Source organism: Manis javanica, chromosome 4 (assembly GCF_040802235.1).
Source record: "Manis javanica isolate MJ-LG chromosome 4, MJ_LKY, whole genome shotgun sequence".
Classification (NCBI taxonomy): domain Eukaryota; kingdom Metazoa; phylum Chordata; class Mammalia; order Pholidota; family Manidae; genus Manis; species Manis javanica.
The window spans coordinates 20,953,834-20,967,908 of record NC_133159.1 but is presented as its reverse complement, the minus strand read 5'-3'; the positions used below and the strand labels follow the sequence as shown (position 1 = coordinate 20,967,908).

Below are 14,075 nucleotides of genomic sequence, written 5' to 3'. Positions count from 1 at the left end.
ACCATTGGGCTTTACTAAGTGAAGGAAAATGGGAGCAGGAGAAATCTAGTTCCTGTGGATGAAATTAGCATGGTGAAGCAACGGTTAGCAAGTGACATAACTTGGGAGAGTGTGACGCAGAAGTGGCTAGGGATCCCCCAGAGCCAGTTCTGGCCATCAGCAGAGGCAACTCAGGGGGCCCTCAGGGGCCAGCAGTTGAGTGCTCTGGAGCGTATTTGCCAGCCAAGCTCTTGGGACCAGAGTGGGTGGAGAGAAGCAGAGTGTGTCCATATCCAGTGACCTCTGCCCGTATGGACTCAGGAACTTGTCAGGTAGGATGCTGAAATGAAGCTGAACTGGGGGCCTGGACTAGAAAGCTGGAGCTTGCTGGCCTTCCTGGTGCTACTGCCCTAGAGCATGGGAGTCACACACCTGTGACGGATCCTGCCCCTCCTCCTTCTGGGACTTTGGCTTAGTGACTTAACAACCATGAGCCTCAGTTTTCCCGTAAATCAGGATAATCAGGGTATATTAGCCAAATAATAGATAATAATTGTGCTGTTGGACAATTCAGTGATACGATGGAAAGGAAGGACTAACACAGTGCCTGGGACCGTGGGAGGTTGATAAATGGCAGCCATGATATCGCCAGAGTCCATCCTGGCCTGAGCCAGTGGAGCTTTTCCTACTTTGTTTGCTTTCATTCCCATTGCCTACTTTGGTAGGAAAGTGACACTATTCCAGGGAGTGCGTAAATTTAACGCCTCTCTCACCTTTCATTTGCTCAAACTGAATGGTTTTCATTGGTTTTATGGTTCACAGTTCATTTCACAATTGTCGTTTTTCTCTTGTCTGGAAGATTTTTAACTGCTGCACAAAAGCAACAGATTTTTCTTGTTCGGAATTTTCATTATGCCATTATTCTATGTCTTTTGTAGACAAAACATTGCATCTGCTATGGTTCATTGGTTAAAAACATCATTGATTGATTCTGATCTTAACAACAACAACAAAGATGTTATTGGAAAGATATATGGGATAGCTCACTGAGGACCAATATTAAGGTCAAGTCTCAGAAAACACATACAAGGTAGCTCCAGGGATCTAGGGAGCAAGAAGTGATGAGCAGTCTTTCCAGGCTGGATCAGATGTGCCTTTAGTTAATCTCCCCCAGGTTAAATTCTGACAAGGGAGTGTTTGATTGACCAGACTTGGGTTACCTCAGCTTCTGGTAACATCTATTCTACTTTCTGTCTCTATGAATTTGCCTATTCTAGGCGCCTCAACAAGTAGAATCATAGAGTATTTGTCTGTGTTTGGCTTAGTTCAGTTAGCATAAAGTTTTCAAGGTTCATCCATGTTGTAGTATGTATCAGAATTTCATTCTCTGTGTTGCTTTTTTTTTTGGTATTATTAATATACAATTACATGAGCAACATGGTGGTTACTAGATTCCCCCCATTATCAAGTCCCCACCACATACCCCATTACAGTCACCATCCGTCAGTGTAGTAAGATGCTATAGAATCATTACTTGTCTTCTCTGTGCTATACTGCCTTCCCTATGCACCCCCCTACATTATGTGTGCTAATAGTAATGCCCCTTTTTCCCCCTTATCCCTCCCTTCCCACCCATCCTCCCCAGTCCCTTTCCCTTTGGTAACTGTTAGTCCATTCTTGGGTTCTGTGAGTCTGCTGCTGTTTTGTTCCTTCAGTTTTTCTTTGTTCTTGTACTCCATAGATGAGTGAAATCATTTGATACTTGTCTTTCTCCACCTGGTTTATTTCACTGAGCATAATACCCTCTAGCTCCATCCATGTTGTTGCAAATGGTAGGACTTGTTTTCTTCTTATGGCTGAATAATATTCCATTGTGTATATGTACCACCTCTTCTTTATCCATTGATCTACTGACAGACACTGAGATTGCTTCCATTTCTTAGCTATTGTAAATAGTCCTGCAATAAACATAGAAGTGCATATGTCTTTTTCAAACTGGGCTGCTGCATTCTTAGGGTGAATTCCTAGGAGTGGAATTCCTGGGTCAAGTGGTATTTCTATTTTTAGTTTCTTGAGAAACCTTGATACTGCTTTCCACAATGGTTGAACTAATTTACATTCCCACCAGCAGTGTAGGAGGGTTCCCGTTTTTCCACATCCTCCTGAACATTTGTTGTTGTTTGTCTTTCGGATGGTGGCCATCCTTACTGGTGTGAGGTGATACCTCATTGTGGTGTTAATTTGCATTTCTCTGATGACTAGCGATGTGGATCATCTTTTCATGTGCCTGCTGGCCATCTGAATTTCTTCTTTGGAGAAGTATCTGTTCAGATCCTCTGCCCATTTTTTAATTGGCTTATTTGCTTTTTGTTTGTTGAGGTGTGCGAGCTCTTTGTATATTTTGGATGTAAACCCTTTATCAGATATGTCATTTATGAATACATTCTCCCATACTGTAGGATGCCTTTTTGTTCTACTGATGGTGTCCTTTGCTGTACGGAAGCTTTTTAGTTTGATATAGCCCTCTGTGTTGCTTTTTAAAGTTAATCTGTTAGAGTCTTATATTTATTTTCTTATAATATAACTTTTTTCACATGAAAGAATGTATTTAGATGTATTACCACATAGAAGAGAATCTGTCCAGACTTTTATACTGGTCAAGCTGATTAGATCTATATTGGTGAGGTTGCAGTCTGTGGGTTAATTTATCATCAAATTGGAATAAAATTAACCTTCTATAACAAACATAGTTTACAACTTTAAATGAATAACCACTGTTTTCAACAGTAACCCTTCTTTTAAAAAATGTAGTTTCCTATAATGAAAATTATTAACCTCAGGATTTGAGTAAATACTCCCAGGAATTATTAAACATTCCAATATTATAGAAAAGCTCTTTGTCTTTTTAATTAAAAGAGTATTTTCATTATGGCATGATTCTGAATTCACTTAGATCTGTATTAAATTTTATGGTAACTTCTATGTAAAAATTCACTAGCCTTCTTCCTTATCTTTTAAAACAAAGGAGAGTGGATAATCCAGTGTTTGACATTCTCTAAAGCACTTGGATTAATAGCTTCTCATCTTCTCAAGTCTCCTGATAAAGATCAGGATGTTAGGGTTTATTATAATTTTTGTCTATATTTCTAAACTCATGAAAGCTTCATAGCATAGCTTCTATATCTCCATTATTTTCTGACTTTTAATCACTTGTGTAGGTATGTATCTGGCATATTTCTAAGCACTTTACATGTATTTCATCCTCATACAACCCTCTGAGATAAGGGCTTTTTCTTTTCTTCTCTTTAAGATAAAGGCTTTCAAAAACTTCCATGTTAAAAGGTGACGAAAATGAGGCACTGAGAGATTACTTGACCCACCCAACATCACACAACTATCAGTGAGAGAGCCAGGGACTTCTGGGAGAACAGATACAATCTCTCTCCAGAGCCCTAGTTCTTAGTCTCTACACATTCTCCCTATGGGGAGTGGAGAGAAGCAAACCTGACAGATACATATAACAGAAATTAGTAGTCTCCTTAATCCTATCCACTTGCTAAGAAATATCCATTGCTAAGAGTTTATGATTTAAGTCTAATTACAGAGTACAAACACACAGATAATAGTATTCTTGCAGAAGATATGGTCTTAATTAAAAGCAAATAGGAATGCATTTTTCCAGTTGGTAGGAAACTTCTGAGAGGCTTCAGTTTGGCCCAGCTTTGGACAGGGGTAACGGGTGAGGATGGCTGTAATTGGGCAAGGAAAAGGGGTGGGGATTAGCTGTGGACAGCTTGGCTGTGGGCAGCTGGCAATGATCCCCACAGCAGGGGCCACCTGAACCAGAAGGGAACTAGGAGTGGGAACAGGGGGCCAAAGAGGGTCAGACTAAGGCTGAATATGGCAAAAGAGGGGCAGAAACCAGATATCCCAGAGGAGTTCAGCCAGAAAGGATGATCCAGCACCTGTAAGGCGAGGGGCTGGTCTGTGGATTTAGTGCTGCCCATGAAGACAGTTCCCAGTTCTATGGAGTCCCGAGCTGTGCCAAGACAGCTGCTACTGACATCTGTGCAAGAAGATATCTCAAGTGAGTTAATCAAAATAGAAAGGCATCCTAGTAGAACAGTGTTGGACATGGCAGGGGTATGACCATGAGTGGGAATCAGGCATCCAGAAATGGTGATAGTGAGGGCCTCTGTAAATAGTTCAGGAATGGGTATGCATAATGGCCCAAGTCAGTGATTTGCAAATTTTTTGATCCCAGGATCCTTTAACACTCTTAAAATTTATTCAGGACCCTAAAGAACTTTTGTTTATATGGGTTATAGCTATTCATATTTGCTCTTTTAGATATTAAAACAGAAATTTTAAAAATAAAGAATATTCTAGCATACATTCCATTAGCCCTTTGTTAGCAACCATTTGATCAATAAATATGAGAGATGCCATTAGCCCTCAGAGCAAAGATATCATTGCATAGTTTCTGGTAAATCCCATCACACTTCTAAGAGTAAGAGTGAAAAAGTAACATACTGATTTAGTTTTATTTTAAAAGTAGTTTTGATTTCACTTACTCCTTGGAAACCTCCACACTTTCATAACCACTGGTCTAGATCATATGTAGCATCTTATATTTATGTAGTACTGTATAGTTTACAAAGTTCCTTGAATCTGGAAAAGTATTCTTATTCCCATTTTATATCTGAACAGACAGTGGAGCAGGGGAGGGACCTCCCTTTCCTGCCTCTGAATAGGTAATGCTGAGATGGTGCCCTGGAGCCCCTCACTGCGGGGATTGCACTTCCAAGCTTCCCGTCTTCCTGGGACGTGCTCTGTGTTACGGTGCTTGGCATTCTGTTCTTGGCTTTCTCTCTGCAAGGAGGCTGGTCATGTCCACCCAGCCCCTGGAAAGCTGTAGACCTGTCTGGGATTCCAGACTGTCTGGGAGGAGTTAAATGCAAGAATATCAGATGCTCAGATTTCCATGTTAGGGATTCTACTGTAAATATGGAAGGGGCTACCTAGAAGGCAGAGATAGTGGGAACTGAGTATTTTCATTTTAATGCCATACCTTCTCAGCCAGCTCTCAACACAGGAAAAAAACAATCACTCTAGTTGTTTAAGGCAGAAAGCAATTAATTTCAGGAAATTGGATGCTTACACAATCATTGGAAAATCTGTAAGGCAGAATCAGAAGGCCAACTCTAGAATGACTGACTTTAAGAACATACCTCTACAGCTAAGATTCAGGGGTTAGAGAGCCAGCACTGGGTGACTCTGCCTTTGTGGCCACTGTTGCTACAACTTCCTTTCATACTCAAGGAGTTGGAGGCTAGAAACTGAAAGACTGCTGCAGAAAAACCCATGTCTCCGGTGATGATCCTACTGCCCAAAAGAAACAACCAAAGTGCAGGAAAATGTGCTCTTCCTCATTTCTACCTTGTAAATCTTATCCAAGTACATCTAACTGGCAATATCTAGTTTTCATGCAGAGCATTAGGTAGAAGGGAGCTTGAGAAATGCCATCTTTAACCTTCCTGCTTCTGTGGTATAAGAAGACTCACTAAAGGAAGCGGCCACGGTTGTTGAGCCCCAGCTGAACACATTTGATAAACAGCATTTCTGGCTATGGACTGATTGGACTGTGAGCTCCATGAGGTCAGAGGTTTTGTCTGAATTGTTTTCTGCTGTGTCCTCAGAGCCTAGACTATTACAGTCATTGCTAAATAAACACTTGGATACACATCAGAAGGAATTTTTCCTCAGGAGCTCTTTAGGTGAACATCAGACAGGTAAGAGTAGTGGCAGTAGGTCTGAATTATGCTGGCAGTGGTGTATAGTCTATGTCGTCTCCCTCGAATCTAGGTGAGCTCCATGACTGCTTTGGCCAATAGGCTAGGAGAGAAGGGATGCTTTTTCAGCTGCCAGGCTGACCTTAAGAGAATGGCAACTTCCAAGGCCTGTTTCTATGGAGCCCTGAGCCTGTCATGTAAAAAGTTCAGCTACCCTGATGGAAAGGCCATGTGGAGAGGCTCTGAGACTACATAGAGAGGAATCCGGCTGATCCTGCCCTTTCAGCCATTCCCAACAAGTGCCAGGCCCACAAACAAGGCTGTGTTGGACCCTCCAGACTAGCCTAGCTGCCAGTTAGAATACTACCTACGGACTCTGGTTGATGCCATATGGAAGAGAGGAATCATCCAGCTGAGCCCCACCTGCGTTCTTGATGCAAAACTTGTGAGCTATATAATACAGTTGTTCGAAACCCTGAGTTTTGGGATAATTTATTACATAGCCTTAGATAACCAGAATACACTTCAAGTGTGATCTTACTGAATACAAAGCTAACTGTGATGGGGTTGCAGAAAATGTCCCATTTATATTTCATGTAGATTGCCAGGGCTATAGTTTTAACCCTGTACTGCATTTCTGTGAGGTGTTCCTAAAACATCCAAGTTTTGTTCCAGAATCTTTGTAAAGCAAGAGATCTTGGATGTTGACAAATAATGCTGATTTGTTGGGGAAAAAATATCAACAATAACAGTAGCCATGTGGGAAAGATGCCTATGGAGACTGGAAATGCTGTGCTTTGAAGACAGCAATGTTACTGCATATCTGAAAATGTGAATTTCTTCCACTGCAAAGGCTTCTTACTGGTGGAAATCTGGGCAAAACTGTGAAAAAGATTCTAATAATCTCTATGCAGGGCCAAGGAAGCATAAAGTGACCCACATCCCATTAAGCAATGGTGAGCTTGCTATATATTGCTTTAAAAAATTAATTATTGAGGTAAAAAACACATGTCATAAAATTTACCATCTTAACCATCTTTAAGTGGGCAGTTCAGTGTACACTTAACAGTAGTGTTAAATATATTTACATTGTTGTGAAACAGAGCCTCTGAATCTTTTTATCTTGCAGAACTGAAACTCTGTACCCATTAACAACAATTCCCCTTTGTCTCTCCTTCCAGGCCCTGGTAATTACCATTCTACTTTCTATATTTATGAATTTTGCTATTTTAGATATATCTCATGTAAGTGGAATCATACAGTACTTGTTCTTTTGTGACTGGCTTTTTTCATTTAGCATAATGTCTTTAGGGATCATACATGTTGTAGCATGTGGCAAGATTTCCTTTTAAAGGTTGCATTGTATCCTATTGTATAGATTTATCACATTTTGTTTATCCATTCATCTGTGAGGGACGTCTGGGTTGCTTCTACCTCTTGGCTATTGTGAATAGTGCTGCAATGAACACGGGTGTCCAAATATCTCCTTGAGACTCTGCTTTCAGTTCTTTTGGATATGTGCTTAGAAGCGGGATTGCCAGATCATTTGGTAGTTCTATTTTTAATTTTTTTGAGGATCTACCATACTGTTTCCCACAGGAGTTGCACATTTTACAATCCCACCAAGTACAGCGTGCTTTTAGAGGCTCGATTGTCATGTATATGATAAGATATTGCCTTAAGTACAATAGAGAAATCAACAGAAACAAAATCCAGACCATTGTACTTCAGATATAGCAATCAGAAGAGTTTACAAAACACTGACCATTCATTATGTCTTTTAAAAATGGAAATAGACAATTTTTAGACATTTTTAGTGTAATTAGACTAGTGTTTTGAATTACATTTTGTCTTACATTTAGAAAGACCTGGCTATATTTTTGGACTATTTGAGTAGCCTGTCTTCTGTGTTAAATTTTGAGTGAAATATTTAAAATATTTCATATCTACAGAAAATAAAAAAATAATATCACAAGGTCCTTACAACCCAGACTGAATAAAACCACATTTTTGGCATATTTCTTTAGATTTGTTCCCAGGACTAGTGCAGTAGGGCAGGAAAAGAAATCCAACAAATAGTTCTACTCCTGCTGACCATGGCAGCAAACAAAAATGCATAAAATAAGATAAAGGAAACTACTAAGTAAATGAATTCATAATTGGCTACCTACTGTTCTTCCCATAGTTAGAGAGAAATCATGGGCCCTGGTCATATAGACCTGGATTCATGTCCTGGGTTTGTGTTTTGCCAGTTGTGTGGCCTTGAGCAAGAAACCTATCCCTGCTTCAGTTTCCTCATCTGTAAAATGAATATAATCATAATGCTTCCCAAGATTGTTGTGAGGATTAAATGAGAAATATGAACATTTACATATATGTACTATGTACAGTAAGTGACACATAGTAAAGTGTCAATAAATATTAGCAATTACTTATTTTGTTTATTGAGCACCTACTATATGCCACTCTTCTGGGCTGGGAGTTCAGCAGTGAACAAGAGAGATAAAGACCCTGTGGAGCTTACTTTCTAGTGATAGAGAATAAACAAACAAGGTAATTTCAGATAGTGATAGAGACCATGAAGAAAAGATAAAGTGTGGGAGGGGATGCAAGAGCTACTCGAAGGAGACAGGAGGTCATGGGAGACCTGCATGAGCCTTCAGAGGTGAAGTTTAATTCAGAGTAGAAGACGGAATGGTTCCCTGGAAGGTTTGGGTGTTCCAGAGAACAGGAACAGTATATGCTTAGGCCCTGAGGCAACAAAGCTTGGCTTGTACAAGAGGCAGAAAGAAGATAAATGGCTGGAGCTGTATGTGAGGGGAAAGGAGGCAGGGCATGACTCCTGAGAGTTAGGAAGAACAGACCAGAAGGGCCTCGTAGACCACAGTAAAGAGCATGGACTTCATTTGTAAGGGACTGTGAAGATATTGCGAGGTTTTTATTACTAGTAGGCACAACATGCATTTGCTTGGGGGAGGAATTTGTGTGCTTTTCCTATAGCTCTGTTTTAGAATTATGTGTATGCATATGCTTTAGGAGTAATGTTTCTGGGGATACCACACTGGTTACTCATGGGCTCCTCCTGGTGGAGTTGGCTCAGCTTGCATGGTTTCTGATGAGCAAAAGCAAAGTAAATGAGCAATTCATCCTTTCAGTCAACAAACATTTATTGGGCACCCACCAAGTGCTAGGGTCTCTTCTGGTGCTGAAATATGTCCGTGAACAAAACAGACAACATCAGTGCCTTCACAGAGCTTACATTCTGGTGTGTGTGTGTGTCAGGGAGAGAGAAACATTAAACCAAATTCATTAGCAATTGTTGGATGGGATAAACGAGAAAATTAAGTGGGGAACTGGCTAGGAAGCACAGGGAGGATGGTGATGCTTTAATTTTAAATATATTGTCAGGGAAGGCCTCCTTGAGAGGGTGACTTTTGAACAAAGATGTTAAGGAGGAGATAGGGTGAATAATGCAGTTTATCTGGGAGAAGAGCATTCCTGACAAAAGCAGAGTCTTTCTGCAGGTTTGAGGAATAGGAAAGAGGCCAATGTACCCAGAGGGGAGGGACAATGGAAAGAGTAGGAGATGAGGTTAGCTGGCTGTGAGGGGTGGGGGTCAGGACGGGGAGTTGTCAATTTTTGAGTGCTCTCTAGGCAAATTTAAGGATTTGGTTTTCACTTCAAATAGGAATCCCCTGGAAGAGGGCCATGATCTGATTAAGGTTTTAACAGGAGCCCACCGCTATGTATTAACAGATTGTGAAAGGCAAAGGTATAAAAAGGTTAAACTGTCACATACTGACTGTTGCTTGTACCAGTGCAGACAGTAAATTGTCATATTCTGGACAGACTTTGAAGGCAGATCCCGCAGAACTTACTGATGAATTAGATGTAGGGTGTGAGAGAGAGGAGTCAAGGATCTTAGTAAATGATACTACTTAGTAAATTGTTGTCATGGGAAGAGTTGATCAAAGAATATACATCCAAAAATGTATAAAAAAATAATTTTAGAGATGATCAAGCAGTTAATCAGTAGTGTAATCTTTCTAGTTTTTGTGATATTTGTGAAGTTTAAAAAATTTGTAATTAGTGATTTCTTTTCACTCAAAAGATTCATTTTTACACCTAACATTGTATTTGTAATTTTGGATTTTCTTACAGAAGGCCTCCAAAATGAATAAACTTCAGGCCTCCACAAAACTTGAATTCAACCCTGCTCCTTGCTCATTTGGGTAAAATTAACAAAGCATTAATATTTTTTGTTTCTAGTAAAACTGTTACCTAAAATAATGCGCACGAAGGAGAAGTTAATTGTAAGGTGAATACAACATTAGTAATAAGCTAATGGGGGATAAAAACATCACCTTGGGTTAGCCTTCCCTTCAAGTGTTTTCCAAAACTTCCCACCCATTCCTCCTCCCACGGTTTTACTAAATCTACCAGATGCATCCAGCATTTATTTCTCCTCACGTTCGCTTTAGGAAGACAGGGATTACACGCATTTTCAAAGACACAGAAAAACGAATGCTGAACTCAAGGGGCTGCTTACGCCTCAGCGCAACCACGGTCTGGGCACGGCAAGAACCAGTCCCTTCGAACGGAACACCAAGTAGGCGTCGAGTGGGGCTTGACCAGGGGCGGGGCTCCAGGAACGGCAGAGTGGGCGGGTTCTAGGCGCTTCCTTGCCCCGCCCCGTGAGGCCTGACACATGCGCCCAGAGGCTTCTGGTGGAGCGAGGTGTGGATTGAGAGGTGACCCTGGTGCTGACTTCCGGTTCCTAAGGATGCGTATCCGGGTCACGCTAACGCCGCGGTTTCCTCCTCCCGTTTGGTTTATCTGTGGGTCTGGACCAGTCCCCATGTCTTGCTGTGTGGCCTTTGCCGGCTTTGGGTGAGTCGCCGCCGGCTGGTTTTGAGTGCAGCAGGTTGAGTACAGACTATAGGGGAACGGGTCAGGAGTTCTGTCTCAGTCGTTGTGGGTCGGGGTTCTCTGTGCCTGTCCCTTGTCCCTGCAGGGCTGCCCTCCCTGAAGCCTTTTCCCTCACTCTGGCCTCGCCTCTTTCACTTCAGCTTAGCCTTTCTCGTCTTCGTGCCCCTCTCGCTTCGCTGTTTTTCCTCAGCCTCACCCGCCCCTTACAAGCCCTAGTCTCTTAACTTTCGCTTCAGCACTTCCCGCAGCTACTGCCTCTGTTTTCCCTCTTTAACTTTAGCGCTTCTCTTCCTCGACCCCTGATCCCGGGATTTCACCCGCCAGGACGGCCCACCCCCCCATTGTGTTCACCCTCCTCCACTACAAAACAGCCTGTCTGTCTAGGGTCCTGGGTTCTCCTCTCCCAGCTTTCGTCACCTTTGACTCCTGCCCTCTCCCGGGATTGGTAGGTGACATTTGTCCGTCGCCTGAGGTTCTCCCGCCTTTTCTTAGCTAGAGGGGGCCCCAGTCTGGGCAGATTTATCCGGCCTAGGGGAAGTTTTGTTTTATTAAGTCGCTGGGTTAGACTGAACTCTGGTAGCTTCCGTAGTTAGGAAAAAACAAAGGCGTTCCCAGTTCTTCGCTGGAGCACAGTTTTGGGGTTCTGTGTAGAATAGGCTAACAGGTGGCAGGCACACGGGACTACTAGCTATTAGGCTTGTGTGATCTGGTTAATTGACAGATCATGAGGACGTCCTGTCATTTTTGTGTTCTTTATCCCATGAGAATGAATGTGCAGAGCTGCTTTGTTTTCTAAATGGGCTTTACTTACAGAACAGTTGCTGTAACAGAGGACAAGAGTTTCTTGGGAGATTTTTAGCCCCAGTTTTTTATAAGCTTATTGCCAAAAATTTAGTGAGTTGTTTCTGAAACGGTTTCTGCTAGAGTTCTCTATAGTATTTCAAAGTACATTTTCATTTGTTGAACTCTGTGCATATGTATCTTTATCCTTGTCTCTTATACATTGTTTCTTCAATATTATTTGTGTTGACAAGTTTTCTGTTTTTTTGTTTCTTTACAAGCCAGACATTACAGTACTTTATGAGAATAGTCTTTTTTTTTTCCTACACTCTTTCCACCCTAGTGTTAAAACTGTCTTTTTCCCATTTTGATAATCAAGTTTCTCTTAAATTTTCTCTGGAGGCTTTTAGTCATCTCTAAAATGGATTGGATTTAATAATGGCTAAGGTCCCATTTCCCAAATTTTGTGAGGTATATTTTGAGATACAGGGTTGGATTTTTATATACGTTTTTATATACGTTTATATATATATAAATGTCTAGCATTTAATTGCAAATGTGTTTGTGTGATCAGTTTCTGTAATCAGAAATTGTGTTCTAAAATTTAGCACCCAGTGAGCAGAATAAATACAGCTTTTAGCATGTGCTTCTCTTTTGACTAATGAGTTATAGAAAAGTTTCCCACATTATATGATACATATACGTATGTGAGCATAGCATAGACCTTGGCTTATTCCAAAATTGGGCTGCTCCCTTCAGCTATTTTTAGCAAAGGACTTTGGAGCTTGGCCATTCTAGTACTAAAAGCCACAGAGAAGGACCCTTCTGGTTGGCTTTCAGGACTTAACTGCTGAGAGAAACCCTTTTAAAAGCTCCTCACTAGTACCTCCTTCCAAGCACCTACACTGGAAACCCTAGCTTCTTTCCAACCTGACTTCATTATTTCCCAGCCTTAAAACGAACCCAGGTAAGTGTGTATGAGCTGACTCTTTACCGCTTTCTTACCTCCAGGTTTGTGGGCATTTTTTTTTTTTAAGCCATGGGAATTCTACAGAGACCTAGATTTGAATCAACTCAAGGCCCTCTGTCAGCCTTTTTCATTTATGAACTTAATTCTTGAGCAAGTCTAAATCTAAATCTATAGAGATTTCTAGAAGGTTTACAGCTGGAGGGAACCACAGAGTTCCACTTAACCTCTTCATTTTACAGATAAGGAAATCAGGGCTTGAAGAATTGGTGGTGATTTTTTCCAAGGTCATTTTTTACAAATAAGTCCTGTACATGCATTAGTGCCATCAAAGCTGTAGGCTGGAAAATATTTAGTGGTTCATTTCGATAAATTATGTCATAAGAATGAAAGTTTTAGGATAAGAAATCTATGGCAGTTTTTAAATTCAAGGCTGTAGTCATTTTGTCTTTGAAGAGGGACTCTAGAAAGAAACTGTTGCACAGAAGTAGAAGTTGGAAAGACTTAAGGAGTCTCTTTTCTTCTAAAATCACTTTGACCTATCATGATATAAATTCTGCATAAAAGCACCTACATGAGATGAACATCCTCTGGTCTCATTGGAGCATATATAGGCTGTTCATATATTTTAATTTATGTGTGATTTAAATGGAGCAGTTGTGTTCATGCTTCTGGTCTTCAACAGAACATTGATAGGCTTTGTAATTACTGAAAAGCCTGCACCTCCGACCTAGGTGCCAAACAAAAAAAACTGTAAATAGAGATAGCTTAGTGTATTGTTTGTAAAGCTCAGGAGAGGAAATGCTGTTGGTTTGCTGTAGAAATTTCTACCTTAGTTTGGCAAAGTCTTAGTTTGTAACCTTGATGCTGTGTTTAAAATACATTTCTACAAATTAGTTTTATTCCTTTCAGGTTTCTTTGTTTAGTTTGACCATTTTTGATTGTTACTTTTCTTTTTACCATTTTTACTTTCTACTGTACTTTGTTTTGCATGTTTTAATTTTTATCCTTGAACCCTAGGATGTGTTTTTAGGAAAATACAGTTTAAAATTTTTAAGAAACAAAATTCCACTATGTCCTTACCATTTGTACCTTATGGTATGATTGTTTCTGAGATCTGCCTAAGCCATAAATCACAATTTCATTTTCTTTGTTTTGCTTACAGATAAAAGGTTCGTGGAACTTTTTGCTAAAAGAAGAGATTTTGCTACATATTTTTTGATAACAGTCTAAAAGATGTTTGTGTTCTGCATATAACAACTATTCTAATTTATATGTGATTTTAAATGGAGGAAGAATAGTTCAGAGTAGTTGAATCTAAATAATTTACCATAGAAATAATTCAGTTTGTATTTAAGAATTTTAGGAATAGTTTGTCCTTCTCATACATTCATTTAACTGGCTTATACCAAGAGAGTAAATGTTGTTACAGTAAAGTGGAAAATAGGGGGCCCTTCTATCTGCTGATTAACGTAAAAATACAGACACATGTTCTTGTACAGACTGTATGGCTTAAGCTATAAACTGCCATATTGATACATTTTTTGGCAGAGAAGATAGCAAACATTGGACAGCAGCCATGTCATCATGTTCATATTTTTATTTAGTCCCATCAACCTAAGTCCTAG

General features: G+C 40.4%; 1 protein-coding gene across 3 annotated transcripts in view; it reads left to right on the top strand.

The window, feature by feature from the left end:
- Positions 1 to 10,520: 10,520 nt before the first annotated feature.
- EYA3 (EYA transcriptional coactivator and phosphatase 3) overlaps positions 10,521 to 14,075 on the top strand; it is an 85,325-nt gene continuing 81,770 nt past the window's right edge. For 2 of the 3 annotated variants that reach the window (XM_017649222.3, XM_073233474.1), the window contains exon 1: positions 10,526 to 10,661. The gene's annotated coding sequence lies outside the window, so the exon portion shown is untranslated. Of the gene's footprint in view, positions 10,662 to 14,075 lie in introns of all 3 variants that reach the window. The other variant, XM_073233475.1, reaches the window with a different exon arrangement.